General features: G+C 38.6%; 1 long non-coding RNA gene across 1 annotated transcript; it reads right to left on the reverse strand.

The window, feature by feature from the left end:
- Window positions 1-336: 336 nt before the first annotated feature.
- LOC124161573 lies at window positions 337-5,546 on the reverse strand. Its single transcript, XR_006865380.1, has 4 exons — window positions 5,216-5,546; window positions 4,342-4,415; window positions 1,016-1,356; window positions 337-883 (listed from the first exon to the last, which is right to left on the reverse strand). It is a non-coding gene; the product is annotated as an uncharacterized LOC124161573 (long non-coding RNA).
- Window positions 5,547-18,364: the final 12,818 nt, after the last annotated feature.

Here is an 18,364-nt window from a genome sequence, read left to right on the forward strand (position 1 = left end):
GCCCCACCCAGAACAAAATCCTGGATACGGCCTTGCTTGTGCCCCTCCCAGAAAAAAATCCTGGATCCGCCCCTGTGGACATATCAGTCCATCAATACATTGGCATGATATTCTCATTAGGGGAAACAACAAATGACTAATTTGAAAAATATTCTCAATCAAAAACTAATGTAAGCATCAGCACAACATATTTTATAAGGAAAACTGTAGGTGCTCAAGCTAATAATTTTCTTCAGTATCAAGAGTAAACACATATCAATCGTAGACTTAGACTCGTCAGTAAATTCAATGCCTAGCACATAGAGCTAACGATAAGGGCACAAAGTCGACATGAGACCATCTGAGAACAAGATATATTTTTGGATATAAAATACAGTTTTACATTTAAAAATAAAGAAAAGTTTGGAATAACTCACATAGCCAACAATAGTGTAAGAAAATTTTCAAATCAAGGTTATCATAGTGAGAAGACAACCCATGAAAGTATTGGGTTATCTACAAATGAAATGGTGCCAACATTCCTGGAGGCAGTTGGGTTGCCCAAAAAACAGCCTAAAATACTCTAAAGTAAATTTGTTGTTACTTCATCTTGATTATTTTCTTCGGTGACTTGACGAGTAGGAGGCAGCAACCATTCCAATCTTTCTCCTAAGATTGCTTACAAATGAGATTTAGGATTCATTAGGAGAATCAGGAAATGCCAACATCACAGCCATTAATGGGTCCAGCCCACCAGATCCACCAATTTCCTTCAGATTGCATTGAAAGAAGCAATGATAGATAGGAAAAATACAGCTTCTACAGGAGTATAGAGACAACTTAAAAATTCTTGGCAGTCTTCAAGATTTCTTCAGCAGTGGGGAGAATATGATTCTGCACTCACCTAGAGAGTATCCAAAAGAAAACGATATAAAAAATAAATGATAGTTCTTGGATGGAATTATTGTAAAACGTAATAGAGGAACGATTCACCAAAATTGGATGAACCATTTCTACTGACAGGAAAACTAATTACCATTCATGAAACACCCTTTCATGATGAATCATAGAATGCTTGGCTATTTAAGCCAAGTCTCTTCTGCAGTGACGCGATGAGTAGGACGAAGCAATGGTTCCAGTCTTTCGACTAAGCCTACTAGGAAATTGCATTTTGGATTTGCTCAGGAGCACAAAAAAATGCCAAAATTACAGCCAGCAAAGGGTCCAGGCCACTAATTCCTTTTGGATTGCATCGAGAGAAGGAATGATTTAAAAAAATTTAGCTGCTTCTGGAGGGGAGACATCTTCAACGATTCTGGAAGGGGTTGGTCCTTCAGAAGTGAGGAGGATAAGAATCTGCACACACCTGCAGAGTATCTAAAACAGCATGAGAGAAAAATTAAAAAAAGATATTATTATGATAGATTCCTTAAAAACTCTATAGAGGAATGGTGTACCAAAATTGATAGAACCATGAAAACTATTTCCCATCAAATCATCGACTCATTCTAGTATGTAGTTATTGCTACCAGAAACACTCCGTACCTGCTTTTCCATTTGTACATTTTAGACGCATGTATTCCATTTATATATGAGGTTTGCATGGCATTTCCTCGTATGAGTCTCAGCTTTCAGACGTTCCTCTACGTTGTGTTGTACATAGGTGACGACAGATTCTCCAGCCATCCTGCTGGCGCCTTCAGGTCAGAAGTAACAATCTATCTAAACCAGCAGAAAGGGAACATGAACGCTCCATGGAGAAGAAGCAGTTCCGCCTTTCCGCCGTCTTGGAGCACGTGTGGTCAGAACCCTGCCACATTGTGGATTTCGATAAGCTTAAATCCTGCATAATGAAAGCTGTTGCTATCCTAGGCTAATCCCCACAGCTATAAAGATAACTTAGCATCCTGAGAACTGCAACAGAGAAGACGGCTACACATTAGCCAACACAAAAAAGGGTGGAAAAGGGTCTTCAAAATTAGTGACCAATCAGAGCCCACCTGAGATCCAACCAATCAGAGCCGTCCTATGCTCCCTAAAGTTCCTATATAAGATGGCAAAATTTATGCATCACTACTTCCGACCTGAAGATGACACCAGGATGACTGGAGAAACTGCCATGACCAACACAACGCGGAGGAATGCCCAAAAACCATGACTCATATGCATTAAATTTTTTCTGGAGGGAATAATGAACCCCTGAATAACCTGTTCCGTGAAACCTGTTACCAGAAATCAAGTCCTAGTAGCAGTACCATGTAAGTAGCAATTTTGTTACAGCTAGTACATCATGTTTATCTTTAAATAGAAAAATGATTTTGGATTCAACTCTTTCAACACATTTAGCAAGAAATTATGTGTCTCATTACAGAACATACCCCCATGAAGAAATTGTAGAAACCTGTTTCAAAATTTTATACAATTTATGCAATTGCCATGGCAATGTATGTATAAGATTGTATAAAATTTTGAAACAGGTTTATACAATTTTTTCATAGGGTTAGGCATGTTTAGTCTGATGTACTGCAAGGAAATGAACAGGTGACAGGGCAGAACAGCAACGTAAATTATTAAGATGACCAAAAGTATTAGTGAAAGGCATGATAGGTCCATACCTATTATATCTGTTTACGGTAAATAAATTTTTACTTGCGTCAATTAAGTACTAGAGATAAAGTATATCTTTTTGCAAAATATTTTGTTCTGGTAATTGTTGCTTAAAAGGCAGTGATCATTCATAAATTAATGGTTGCTGAAGAAATTATTTCATATTAAGAGATGGCAATGGTTTGGTTCAATATTTTGAAGTACACCCCTGAGTGAAAGTAAAAAATTATTTGCTTGAATATTGAAGGAAATCGTGTACATTCTACTCTAACAAAAATAACATACAGTAACAGGCACCAGATGAAAATTATGAGAAGTAGGTATTAATACCACTGGGATCAACGGTTGATAAACCACCATGAACAATCTTTTTCTGTGCCCGACGGGAGCCAGGGATGGAGACTACTTGCGACTCATCATCTTCACCTTAACATTTAGAGGAAAAAAGCGGCAATTTCATTCACAAAAATCATTCTTGTTGGATGTACTATTGCAAGTAGGGGCAATCTTCATTGATTGAGGCATGAATACATCCAACTGGTTCACAGGCGTACAAGGCATTATCAATGAAGAAAATGGATCATTCCTCCAGATGTCTATCAATCAACACGAAAATATAATTGAGAAATAATATACCCTCGTTTACAATGAAAAAAAAAACAGTTTGAATGTACAAAAACAAATACAAACAATTTTGAATGGATGATTTACAACAATAGGTACTTCTATTAAACATATTATGTATTTGGGACCTGAAATTGGGTATGGTGCTAATTAAAAAATAGAAGCAACAAATATGTAACAAAAAATAGATCCATAGATCTCACCGTAAACTAAGAGAAAAACGAAGAGAGAGCTTTAGAAGTAAGCTAACCTTGTAATGGTTGCTACGAGATAGAAGTGAAAGAAGGGAATAATATTCTCATTTGCAAATTCTATTCCTTCCATGATATGTATTGTTACAGCTGAATTTGTATTTCTTTACAGTGTTCGCCAAATAGTAAAATTGTTCTACTTCCTCAAGTTTTGATGAATTACTTGTTTTGAGCCTAAGATCTTATGCATGTTAAGTTTCTCAAAACAATATGACAAAGGTTGACATATTTATTTTATTTGTTTACATCGCCCCAAAAACAGCTCATTTAATGCCTTTTACAATGGGGGAAATAACATGAAACAATGACTTTCACACACAACCATGGCCAGGGCAACCTACCCAGGCAGGACTTGAACCCACGGCCTTCGGTTTGGCAGGCCCTTAAGACCCAGCTGCCACCGAGACTGTCTAAAGTTTTTAGAAGCTTTATTGTTGGTAATTTTTTGTTATGCTTCTTTGATTCCATCAAAATATTCCTGCATTAGTCAGTTTACTGAGTACATCAGGAACTGAAACATCTCTCCATGAATGCGTTGAGTGCTGAAGCAAAGGCTTAAGTTACTCTGGCGTGAGTTCAGCGTGCCGGCCGCGGCGGGGTAACGTCCTCGGATGCCAAACAAGAGGTCGCGGGTTCGAGTCCCGCCTGGGTAGGTTTCCCCGGTCCAGGGCAAGGTCGTTTGTGTACGTTTAATAGTTACATTTGTTGAACACCCCGGTGTAAAATGGCCAATAAGAGCTGTATCCGGTGTGGTTTGAGAATAAAATAAAATAAAAAATAAAATAATATAGTCCATGAGCCAGTGTATGGTTGTTGTGATGCTGTGATATAAAAAATGTGTGCCAAGAAAAAAAATAATTTGTGAAAACAAATCTCATACCATTTTTATGATGTGCTGGGGCAGGTGTCATTCCCCTAATTTCACATTGGGACGAGTGGCCGCAGGTGTTATGGCTGAAAAAAAAAAACAATTTGCATGATATTCATTCCATGCAAGCTTAAAATGCATTGTGCATCATCTACCCTTACTTGCACATCTGTTATTGTTCCTCGTGTTTTTTATAAGTGGTACCATAAAATACTTGAGTAATTGAGACTTTAAATGAAGATAATGCCTTGGATAATAACGGGCACATTTGGGGAATGATTTTTGCATGAAATCAATTGTGATGATATTGTTATGGAGGCTTCCAGGGTGATTAAATTGGTGATTGCTTTACAGGTTATTTCTGCATAGACTCATTTTTTGGCAGTTTCCGGCGCGTTCCAGTTTCCGTTCCAACACGTTCAAGAACCCGAAGACAGGAGCTGAAACGCACCAGAACCTGAGCCAAAAAATGAGTCAATGCGGAACTAACCCAAAAAACAATCACCAATTGTAATGATGTTTTAACCTCAACATTTTTTATTTTTATGCATATCTTATGTGAAATAAAAAATGAAGATGTAGACACGAAATTTCCAGCATGTAAATATCAGTATGATTTTAAGGTGCATAAGGTAAGAAACCTTACTTTGTTAATAAATATGTGTGGGTAATATAACTTTATATTTACAGTACTTAAATCTCTGATCAAAAACTGTTAATCCAGGGAACAAATAATGTTATTCCTTCTTAGTGTTTCTCTCACATAACATATTATGCAACTAGACAAAGCACATAGTGATTTACGGTGCTGATATTCTCAAAGTTTGTAGAAATTTTAAATACAAAGACACATTTTCCAAAAATTAAGCAAAGATGTTATTTTTACCCTGCAATGGAGGACCCCTTGTGTAATGAGTGAAGGGCCTCTTGATCTTGCAATAGCGTAGCCATGTTTGGAGAAAATCATCTTGTGCCTAAAACATCAATTCCTTTTGACACTGGTCCTCCGGTCCAACCCATTGCATAAGCTCCTACATAAATGATGTTCCACAGTCAATATGCATACATATACATATATGTATACACATATGCTCAAGTGAAAAGAATTGAATAATGAAGATTCGAATTAGTATTATTAATGGGAAGTATGGATTACACTGGACGGCATGGAAATCGGCCCCGGCACCATTCCTGCTGATTCCGTGTAAAATGGCCTCCTTAATCCGAATTTGAACTCCTTTTTCCCTGCCATTTTCGGGGCAGCTCCCATCTTCAATTTTTATCACTTTTCGGTCATTTGGAAGAATTAAAAGGACTATTTTTGCTTTTAAATTTTTCTAGGGCTTTTGAGGGGCGCAAAATTTTAAAACATGAATACTTATGATAAAGAGTTAGATTTGGGAGGAATTAGCCTACGTTAATTGCATAAAAATGCATTAAGAATGCTCAATTTTACCTATATTTCGCAAATTTTCACGTATTTTTTTAAATTCCTAGCTTCCATTTTACATCATCCTCCCCCAAATTAAAGAAATAGGTAACAGCAAGAAACAGCAGTAATAATAGAATGATCGTACGCTTTCCCGGCGTATAGAATTGTGGAAGGTACCTGAAGATGATGGACAACTCACCCATCGAAATGTTGGCCGAGATGGAGTTGGAGAACCTGACCCGGTGGAAATCCCCTGTAACCTCCAGCCGTAATAATAAAAATATTTTGCTGCATAGCATAGCAACAATAATTAAAATATTTAGCGATAGCTCGGGAGATTCACTTTACTACACGCAAAGCCTCGCATGCTCAGGCTTGGACGGCAAATCCTCTTGCTTTCGCAGCTGAAAAAGGAAAGAGGAAAATTAATTCTTTCAAATTCCACAAAAAATATAAGATTGAGTTTTTATATTCCAATTGGAGTTAGAAAGTATTCTTTCTCCTTAATCATAGAGTTCCACAAAGTACATATCAGCCTCCCAAATCAATTATGTACACTGAAGTTGCCATTATCTTCCCTCGGTATATCTCTAGCGATGACATGGATATTGGTCGACTCTTTCGGTGTTCTAGACAAGGATCCTTATTTTCCAAGTCGTTTAAATTGTGTAAAACAGGAGAAGTTGTTCCACTCCGGCATTTTTCAAGTGAATGTCAGTATGTGGGCATGAGTTGTGATTATTACCGCAATTTAATGTGTAATTATGCCACTCTCATATAAAAATCATCCTCATCGCTTCTGCTATGTTTGCGGTGAAATGACTTGAAAATTAAGCATTTCATTCTTAAAACTGCTTCTACATTTTACTTTGGCTGCCAAGTTGGCTCGGTCAGCTCTAGAATTGGGCTCCAAGTGTTTGCTGCACCACTTGTTGCAGTAGTTGAACCAAATCTTTGGTATTTGGTCAAACTACTTTGACGTATGGCACCAGATAATGTGTAAATGGATGCCAATCTCTCTGTAATGGGCATAAAAATCTTTACTTGAAGTATAAGACAGTCAACACTGAAATTACTTTTTACAAAAGATGAAGACTTGGTTTTTTACTTTAGTTAAATGCATAGAACTAGATGTTGGTAGAACTATAATGATGCCACGTGACCCAGAAAAATGGAGACCCAATTACTAATCCCCCCAAATCTATCTCCTTACCATAAATGATCATGTATTGGAACTTTGTACCTCTCAAAAACCTAATAAGAAATATAAATGCCAAAGAGTCCTTTTCATTCCTCCAAATCATAACAAAATGATGAAAATTGGAGGAAGGACTTTCCCCCAAAAATGGTGGGTGATGGAGGAAAACAGATGTCATATTTAGATTCAGGAGGTCATTTTGCAGAAGAATCGGCAGGAATGGCATCAGGACTCAAAAAAAAATTATTTTTTGCCGTCCAGTGTTATTTGATTAATTTTTAAGACAAAGGCATACCCAGGATCAAAAATAGGGGGGGGGGAAGTCATGGTCATTCAAGTTGTAACATTTTACATTTTAGCATGGAAAAGGTGAATGAAACCAACAATTTAAGACAAAGTATAACAGCACTTTAATAGTTTTTAAAATTATTTGCCTAAAAACATTTTAGTTACATGCCTTAAACTAATATTAAAGAATTGTCGAAAACTTTCGACTAAATCCAGTCTGATTTTGCTTAAAGACTTCAGCGATTTTTAATTCCATGGGGAGGGTGGCTACACCCTCCTGCCCCTCGCTGGGTACGCCCATGGTTTGAGAAGAAATTATCTCTCTTTAAATGATGACAATGGTTTGCTTCAATCAATGGTGCTGCGTGGGGGGGGTTTTGGGGGGCTAAAACCCCCCCAGAGCTCAGAGAAATATTTAAGTTTAACCCATTTTACTTAACTTAATTGATATTACTAATAGAATAGTATAAGGATTAATAAAATATCCCTTAGAAAGCCATAAAACTCACCATTTTGAACCATTCATCTTAAAATTCCGCAATTTATTAATATCGCACCTACCGCTTATCCTGGTGGTATCCTACCCCCCACAAACCACGGTATTAGTTGCACCTAAACCCTCCCCAGCTGCATTCCTGGCTGCGCCCCTGGCTTCAATAAAGTTAACAATTAGCAATGAATACACCAAACCAGGGGCGCAGCTAGGAATTAAGGCTAGGGGGAGTTTCAGGCGCAACTAATACTGGGGTGCTTGGGGTATTGCATACCCACCAGGGTAAGCGGGAGGTGCAGAGGCCTTCCGCCGGAAAAAATTAAGATAAATGGTAAACAGTGTTCAAAATGGTCATTTTTACGGTCTTATGAGGTATATTTTTTTATTCTTCCAACTATTTTATAAGCAATATTAATGCAATTAAGTAAAATAGATTTAACTTAAAAATTTCTATGAGCTCCTGGGGGGGAGGGGGGGTTTATCCCCTTAAAACCCCCTCCTCGCTGCGCCACTGCACCAAACAATATCCTGACAACTTTGTTGGCCTTATTATCAACCTTAATTAGACATCTGATGGATATTGTGTGCTGTTTTGGCTTAGTACACCCCTGAATGTAAATGAAAGATGATGTGCTTGAATCTTGAAAGAAATTATTTACTACTCAACTATAAAAAACACAGAGCAACTGATGCCAAATGAAAATCATGAGAATTATAAATGCATGCCCCTGATCTATGGGTGATAATGCACCATGAACAATCTTCTTCTGTGCCAGACTGGAGCCTGGGATGAAGACTGCTTGCAACTGATAATCTCCAACTTAACTACACAGGGAAAATGCGACAAAGCCTTTCACAATATGTAATATGATAAATGCATCATTCCTCCTGGTGTCCATCATTCTACGAGAAAATGAAATGGAGAAATGAGATACTCTTCCTTTCATTCACTAATACAATTTGAGTGTACGTAAACAAATGAAAAAGTTTAAAATTGATGTTTAATATGGTACTTCCATTTAAAAAATTACATTGAAAATGAAAATGCACATAATTCTAAGCACATTAATATTTTTTTTAAATTAATGTGTAAGCATTTTTTATGGTTTAATTTTTGTTTTCCAATGCATAGGAATTGATCATATCATCATACCTGCATACCTGGCTACCTGCCTGGTACATGCAATGAGAAAAAAAGGATAACATATGCGTAATGTATCATTGAAATTCATCATACATCATGAATGCAATTAGGCAAATTAATTGGTCCAGTCAAGATTACCATATCAACCAAATTTTCAAATGGACAAATGAAAGGTCAAGTAGGCATCAGCTAAAACCAGCATGGTTGATAATCAATTATAATTCCATCTATAGGGTACATTTCAGTGGATCATGTTAATTTAATATAAGTTGATATTTTTATTTGTGATGGGTAACTTACTTTACTCTTTGTGGAATTTGCTGTAGTGCATTCACTGAGCAATTTTTGTTTGGGAATAGAGGCCATATTATTGGTATCCCATATTATTGACTTTTGAACTGCAGTTTTCCACGATAGACCTGATCCAGTGTCTAGAAAGATACAGTAGTTTTCTTGAGGTTATTCCTCTTCTGCTATTAATTTTATTTACTTGTTAATTCTTATGAATCAAATAATTCCCTAAGGATGTTTTCTTTATTTAACTATCAATAACTAATATTTAATAATATCATCAGCAGAGTACGCCAAAATAAGCGATGACTATTAGATGGCTCTACATGTATTGGCTATCTCAAACACTGGTAGCAGAGAAGCTTATCAGTAAAACATTTAAGCAGAGCTGAGAAAGGGAGTTTTTTTCTTCTTTTTTCCCTGCCTTGTTCTCAGAGCTATTGCAGCATGTGACAGAGGTATAATTATAAGATCTATTCTATCTATATTATCTTAAGATTCCCAGAGAGTAAGCGATAGTTCCCTGCAAAAGGGGAAACATTTTTGGCATGACATTTTTACCACCGGCGTCATAATATTTTGGAAATTTGATCTAATGTACACCATGGAATTAAAAAATATGAAAAAAAGTCATATATCCTCTTGGTTTCTTTCAAGGGGATGGATAATTACTTGCTTTTTCCATCAGAAGATGTAAATGCTCCTTATTGTATTCTTTTTGTAATTACTTTGGTACCAAACCATCACAACTTTGCATGGGTGTACCCAGAATCAATGGTCATTCATGTCGTAACTATTTTGCAGAGAAAAGGCTAATGAAACCAAAATTTTAAGGAAATTATGACAGCAATTTATAAGTTTTTATAATTATTTGCTTGAAAGAATAATGATATTTATTTTAGTTCCATGTCTTCTACTAATATTATTTTTCTTCTAAAGGAAAATTTGTTAAAAGGTAGTTGCCCCCCCTGCCCTCCGCTGGGTACGCCCATGCAACATAAAAATTCTCGTTCTAAGGAAGGAACTATGTTAGGACTGAGATTGAAAAGCTGAATGGGTCCATCTGTGATGAAAATATACCTTATGTATTTCTTTGATTCCATCAACATAGTACTGGATTAGTTAATCAGTTGATTACATATTCAAATGCCTGTGCTTGAATACGTTGAGTGCTGATGCAAAGGCTTGAGTTAATCAGGAGTGAGTTCAAAATTATAGTCCCTGAGCCAGTTTATGGTTTTTGCCATGCTGGAATATGGAATATATATATGTATGTGGAAAAATGATAATATGAACAAATCTCATACCATTTTGATCATGTGCTGCAGGCCTGGGGCAGGTGTCATTCCCTTAATTTTGCAGTGGGATGAGTGGCCAGGTGTTATGGCTGGAAAAAATAACAATTTAAATGATATTCATCATGAGCCAGCTGAAGGTGAATATTGGATAATCTGCTCTACTTATAACATATGCTATTGCTCCTGGTTATTTTTTTTCAAGTAGAATGATAAAATGCATGTGATATTGGCCTTTAAATGATGATAATATATACCCTTGGAAATTGATAGGCACTTCGTGCAGGAACTGTGTAACCGCAAGGCAAGATAGGCACATGCCCAGGGGCCATGCAGTGAATGGGGCAAAGCCTTCTGTTAGGCAATGATCTATGCTGGAGGGACCTTGCAGGGCACTGCCGTGACCAGGATTATTAATTGCCCCACATAATCACAGTAAACAGCATTATGGAACCCACATAATACTACATATGTGGGTTCCGTCTGCCTGCAGTTGCCCTCTTTGATAGGGCTTTAAATGTACCAAGTTAGGATTAAAGCAGAATGCATGCCAAATTAAATATTGAGAAATGAGCAGGGACATTTAGAAATAAAATGTCGTCTCTTTGTCGCATGCCCTTTCACTTTGCTCTTTGTTATGCTGGTCGATGCCCTTTCGTCAGTACAAGTGTGAGAGGGGAGGGGAGGAGGCAAAAAAAGTTGGTTACACTGTTTAATTGGGTTGGTATGATCCATATTGTAATAGCTGAAAGTCCGTATCTCAGCCTTGTAGCACTCTATAAGAGAGGGATGAATACTTTTTGTTGGAAAAACGCTGCAACAATTGCAAATGAAATGAGTGCAAGGTTCTTTTACCTCTGGGTGGTTGGCCGCCCATGCAGCAGGGAGTTGGCCTAGGTGTTATGGCCCTGAAATAGTGAATATAGATAATTGGAGAAAAAACCTCATTTATTGATTAAAGTTAAAACTCTATCATATCTTACCATTAAAGAAAATGTCACTCAAAAACTAATAATGTGTGCGTTGACTAAAATTACGTCTGTCATCAATGATATTCATAAGCTGTTCACAGAAATATGTTCTTGCCATTAAAAATATGTATGGTGTTTCTTAAAATTTTCTTTTTTTTATAATCTTGCTTTGGAATTGTGTAAGTGACAATTACATATAGGTCAGAATTAGCTATCAGCTCCACCACAGGAATAAATTATTCCACCGTGAGGTACTATCGACTTTCAATACATAATATGTAGAGACCCACACATCACATTTTACTATGGAGGGGACATCAGTAAAACTTGGAGGGTTGGCACCCGAGACAAATTGCATCCTTTGCTTTTGCAGCCAGCTAGGGTTATCTGAGATGTAATTGGACTTGTGAAATTAGAATCAAACTCCAGGAGCAAAAGCCTACGCAGAAAGAATGCACTGAGGCAATTAACTTCCACTTACATGTTAGGCCTTTGTAGTGTTTTCTTTTGGGATCTGTGGTGAAGTTTTCTGTTGTGTAAAATTGGACTGCTGGATGCCTACAATTTATTTATCAGTGCATGGGAATGAGTGTAAATTAATTAATTATGAAATAATTTGATTTAAATCCTGTTACCTATTCTAAGAGTGGTAAGTGCTATCAAAATTAAATTTTCTATGAAATAAACTTCATCTGAATGAATTTTATGCTTATAATCAGTCAAAGAGCAATCGTCACAGCTGTGGAAAGTGGATTAAATATCTTGGGCAAGGCCCTTATGTCTTGGGATTCCCTTAACCTATTTGGAAAGTTCAGAAGCGTAATATCATTCATATTAGAACGGTGGAGGAGATACATCATGTTTTCAGAGGGAGGTCTTTCCTTAACACGTTCACTGCGGAGCACGTCTATCGACGTGGTCGTGATCTTCTGCCAGCGGCGGAACACGTCGATCGACGTGCTCAGTCATTTTCGTAAGATATGGCTTCTAATTGTATTATTTCTTTATATACCGACATGTCCTTTATTCTTCTTCTTTTTTATGGTCCAGGCATCATATATTCGGAGCCGTTTCAAGATGCCTTTCTTAGATTGAAAGTTATGTTTATCATTATCTTGAGTTACTTTTATCATTTTCCTATGGTCTCTTTTCAGATTAAATATAAGCATTTTGCGAGGAACTTGGCGCTTCGCATATTTTCTTTACCCTAAAATCCGTAATAAACCTTATAAATGAAATATAATGCAATTTTTATTTATATTAACGAACATTTCATACCGTGTGGTATGCTGATACATAAATAATAAACATTGATGCTCTTAGAGACAACGGCACATCTTTTTTTGCCATCATTAGTATATAGTGGAGGTTTTTTCTCAGATGTAGTTGAGACAGCTATGTTATGAGTGCTAAAGAACCCATTGGTACACTATGAATACTAAGTGGAAACTTCGTTAGAAATAATTCTACCGTGATGAAGAAGCAATGTTGCCGAAAATATATTCAGACCTGAAACGGAAAGATGAGTATATGGAGACTGGACGTCGGTATAAATACGCTGTAATTGATATTTCTGGAACTGGATACCATTATGTCATAGAGGAAACATTTGATGGTGTCACATTCTGTGTTGTAATCAGAAAACTACACGACAGATTCAACATTTTGCTACATTAGCTGTGCTTCTGACCTACTACTCAGTGAGCAACAACTCAGAAGCAATGTACTACCAAGTGACGGCACGGTTGAAAATTATCCTGAAGATATAACATTCGATAACGCAGAACAGACGTGAACGTGGAGGAGAGACGTTCTGATATCGGGGAGTGCAATTTTAGCTCAAGTACATTAGGTCGGTGGTATCCACAATGGGGAAAAGAAGAAGTCAAGTAGAAATATCTCCTCAATGTCTAGCTAAGTTTTTTCCTATTTTAATAGTTTGTGTACAGTGCTTATTCTCAAAAGCGAATTTTCTATTTAGAGGAATCATCGAAACAAAAATTAAAAAAAATAAGGATTGCCAAAAACAAATTGTCATCCACTCCTGAAGTGCAATCAACTCCAGGTAATTATTGCTTTATTCCTTCGTCAGTTTGAGATCACTCGGAAACACTTAGCAAACGATTAGTTCTTTCACTCTTTGCATTAACGTTTTAGGCTCTGATCCGTCGTTGGATCCTGTTTCTATAAACAAAGAGTCTCCAGCTGGTCCTTCAAATGCCTCTTTATCAATACTAGGTAAGAAAATGAAACATTTTTCAAAAATTGATGACAAAGTATCTGCCTGCTAAAATTTGCACCTCCTGTGTATTTTTTATTAATATAATATATTTTATTCTGTCAACGAATGTAGGTATGCCTTCAACCATTGCAATTTCGGTATACACAGATAGAAATTTACCAGAAAAAGAAATTGAAGTGATCCTAGAAGATGATATTTCAGAGGACAGTGATGACAGCTTTCTTCTGAGTAGCGACGATATGGAGGATGATGGTAGCAGGGGCGGATCCAGGATTTTGTTCTGGGTGGGGCATAACGATTCCTCGTAATACAAAACGAACGCAATCATAATGGGACCGTATTAAAAATCTCGCATATTTTTTAGTGTCTGGGGGGGGGGGCACGTGCCCCCATGCCCCCCCCCCCCTGGATCCGCCTATGGATGGTAGCACCGAATCCGAAGACTGCGTGCATCCAGAGGATGATGACGCTTTCGAAGATTCATCCATAGGTATGTGTGATAGCTCCTCAAGTTCCCTAACCCATGGCTCAACTGTGACTCCGGGTTTGCCTATCCACGCGCGCCGCACTGACCGCACTTGGTCTATGGAAACACCCGCATTGCCGGAAATGACTTTCACTGGACAGAGAAATTTGAAAGTGAAACCAAATGGAGACACCCAACGGGATTTTTTTCGTCTGCTTTTTACTGACCAAATAGTAGAAAAAATTATTCAAGAAACAAATAATAACGCGGACCGTTTCTTGAAAGAGAGGCTATCTCCTTGCGCACGCATAGGATGCTGGAAACCTGTCACAAAGGATGAGTTTTACGTGTTTATGGGGCTACCACTGCACATTGGACTGATCCAAATATCCCAGATTCAGGATAAATGGCGGAAAGACAAGTTTTATAACATCCCTTTCTTTCCTTCACACATATCTCGGGACAGGTTTCAAATAATTTTAAGAATATTACATTTTGCACCTGCCGAAGGGACACAAAAACCACGTTTATGTGACCGCCTTCAGAAAATAAGGCCGCTGTTAAATCATTTTGATGACATAATGGATGAAATATATTACCCTTCCCGAGAATTGAGTATTGACGAGTCTATGATTTTATGGAGGGGGCGACTGTCTTTCAGGCAGTACATCAAAGGAAAAAAAACATAAGTTCGGTGTAAAGCTATACATGCTGGCTGAACCCACTGGCCTAGTCACAAAAATTTTCGTTTACACTGGAGCCAGGGAAAACTCCGAGGGAGGACTTGGGCACGCGGGCTGTGTTGTTCATAAACTTTTGCAGGCATATGGAGGAGTAGGACACTGTATTTATGGACAACTACTTCACCAGTGTGGACATTGTTGCAAGTTCAGCAGCATATAAAATTTTGTGCACTGGCACGTTGAGGAGTAATCGGAAATGTAATCCCGCAGAAGTTACTGGGAAAAAAATAAACAATGGAGAAGTGGTGGAAATGTGGTCGGACGACGGGGTTTGTGTGCTAAAATGGAAGGACAAAAGGGAGGTGGCAATGATTAGTACACAGCACTCGGGAAAGTTGGTGAATTGTGTCAGCAAAAGAAAAATTGAAAGTTGGGTTCCAGAAGCGGTGAGGGAATATAATAAATTCATGGGTGGTGTTAGATCAACTCTTGTCCTACCACATAACCTCAAAAAAGACACCGCGTTGGTATAAAAAGGTTGCTCTCCATATTGTGCAAATAATGTTACTAAACAGCTTTCAGCTGGACAAAATTTATTCAAAGGGAGAGAAAATGAGTCTACAGAGTTATAGACTCAGTATTATAGGAAAACTTGTCAGTTTTGGCCGGACTCAGGAAAATGTCATAGTTTCCCAAATAAATACCCAACCACTAGAGATGCACTTTCCCAAGTTCAACCCCATGACAACTAAAGGGGATAGAAGGAAACAAAAAACTGCCGGGTGCGTACAAAAAAAGGAAAACGCCAGCAAACTATATACCACTGCCCTGATTGCGCAGAAAATCCTCCTCTTTGCCTAGAAAAGTGCTTCAAAGTGTTTCATGGAAGGATGGATTAAATTACGTGCATCATGCTTGGAGGATATGTTTCAGATTTGTTTGTTTATGTGAGTGTTTTTATCATATTCCAGTATATTTACTGACGATCTCTTTTTTAATGGTCATAAAACCTGATAAACAATTTGTAAAAGTCCTTCAATTTTTATTACTTTATTAGCTAAGAATGCAAATTGTTAATCTAAATCTGAGATAAATACATATTATCCTAAAAATTAAACTTTTACCAATTTATTACTGTATTTTCAACATAGAGGAGTGCATAAATGGTATTATACCTCTACTCTTTTCCACCACTCTTCAAGAACCGTCGAGTGAATAACCATTCAAGTGGGGAGTATAAAAGATCTAAAGGTCTAAGATTGGTTTCCAAGGTAAGTATAATGAGACTAGGCATAAAAAGTACCTAATACCGGTATTTACCTAAAATATGTGCAGAAGATCAACATCAAAATGTATATTCCCCCAAGCTAAGGTGAACGTCCAAAAATGTTTTGTGTAAAAAATGTACGATAAAAAAGAACGTCAGATGGGATTCCGAGTTCAAATATTCAGTAAATGGTACGAAGCTAGTAATTCAATACAAATTAACTATCTAATTGTTTAAATAATCCATATATAGCGTCTAAATAAGATGCATTTAAGCATTAGAGAATTCACAACACCATGTGATGCGGGTTGCATAACCACGGACCATCGTCAACGGCGGACCACGTCGATCGACGTGGAAAATAAATTATCTAATTTTACCGAAAAAAAAATTGAAAATTTTAGTTTGGCGATACTGGCTGTTCATTACATCCAATTTCAGACCTGTTGGCGAGAAAAAAAATTTCCGCATTTGTGGATCATACGGCACCTGAATAGTCGCAGTCAAAGTGTTAAATTCACCCCTGAGTGATCAAATTCAATCCTGTTGGAATTGAAAGGTAATAGAAATCTCCCTAGTGTATGTTTACTATGAGAATTCTGCACACATTAACAGTAGTAAATTTATGTTTACACCGTAGATCTGGGGACTTACTCTGCAGTCATAAGAGGGTTTTTTAAGATTTAGGAAAATTTGAGATTTTCAATCCTTAAAAACATTGGCTTTGAGGTTATTGTTTGAGTAAAAAAAAAAGACACTTATAAGCCTATGAGTGCCAAAGCCTGTAAAATGGGTGCCAAGTTTAAAACTAATTTGTATATTAATTCGTTATAGTAGGTAAATTTAGCAGGAAAGATAACTAAATAATTTCGTAGAAAGAGGTAACTTCCAAAAGTTTTGATTTTATCTAGTGTATGTGTCGACCCAATGGGTGGCGGGCTATGGTCACATTAGATCCAAAATATATCCATCATTGCAACAAGGGAGAAAAATAGGTAGCCTAAAAGCAATCTGAATAATAAAATTTTCTGTAAATATTTGGGGGAGGGTTCCTGACCCATATGTGACCCCCTCTTTCACTTACCTCATGAGGTGGGACCTCCGACTTCACCATGGGCCATGGGGGGTGATGTTTTCACCGGTCGCCTCCAGGACCAACGCGTGGGGGTCTCAGCTCCAGGAGGTCTAAATGTATTTGTTGATGTGCTATGATCGCCTCCAACTGGTCAATCTCAGCTATCAGATCTTCTATGTCTCTCCTCAATATCTCCATTTCTTCGTGCATTTACCGGTGGAGGCGATCGTTTGGATCGCCCTGCACCTGACTACTCCCACCTGGCTGGGCCCTCATCATGATCTTCTTCCACCAGAGGAGGTGAGGCGGGCGAAGGTGATGGGTCCAGGGGCACAGGGGACGTGGGAGGGGATGGTGTTGTATCCGCTGCCTCCGCAATCTGAATAGTAAATTTTTTGTGAATATTTGGGGGAGCGTTCCTGACCCATGTGACTTTCCCTTACCTCATGAGGTGGTACTTCACCATGGACCACGGGCGGTGATGTTTTCACCGGTCGCCTCCAGGACCGACCCGTGGCGGTCTCTGCTCCAGGGCCTGGCGGTCTAAGTGTATTTGTTGATGTGCTATGATCGCCTCCAGCCGGTCAATCTCTGCTACCAAGTCCTCGATATCTCGCCTCAATATCTCCATTTCTTTGTGCATTGACCGGTGGAGGCGATCGTTTGGCCCTGGATGGTCCTGCACCTCAGTCCTCCCCCTGGAAGGGCCCTCATCATAATCTCCTTCTTCGGCCGGAGGATGTGAGGCGGGCGAAGGTGGTCGGCCCGCCTCCGGGGGCACAGGGGACGTGGCTGTTGATGGTTCACTTGTATCCACTGCTTCCGCCCCCGGAGTCACTGTCTCCTCCGGGGGCACAGGGGGCGTGGCTGTTGATGGTGTTGTATCCACTGCCTCCGTCCCCGGAGTCACTGTCTCCTCCGGGGGCACAGGGGACGTGGCTGTTGATGGTTCACTTGTATCCACTGCTTCCGACCCCGGAGTCACTGTCTCCTCCGGGGGCACAGGGGACGTACGTGGCTGTTGATGGTGTTGTATCCACTGCTTCCGCCCCCGGAGTCACCGTCTCCTCCGGGCAAGGGCCCACGGCGGCCGGGTCCACCTCCTCATCCCGACGCGTCCTTCTTCGGCATCAACATATCACGGAGAGGAAAGAAAATCAGATACCTAAATTATAAGGTTGGAGGACAAA

This window comes from Ischnura elegans, chromosome 6 (assembly GCF_921293095.1).
Source record: "Ischnura elegans chromosome 6, ioIscEleg1.1, whole genome shotgun sequence".
NCBI lineage: Eukaryota > Metazoa > Arthropoda > Insecta > Odonata > Coenagrionidae > Ischnura > Ischnura elegans.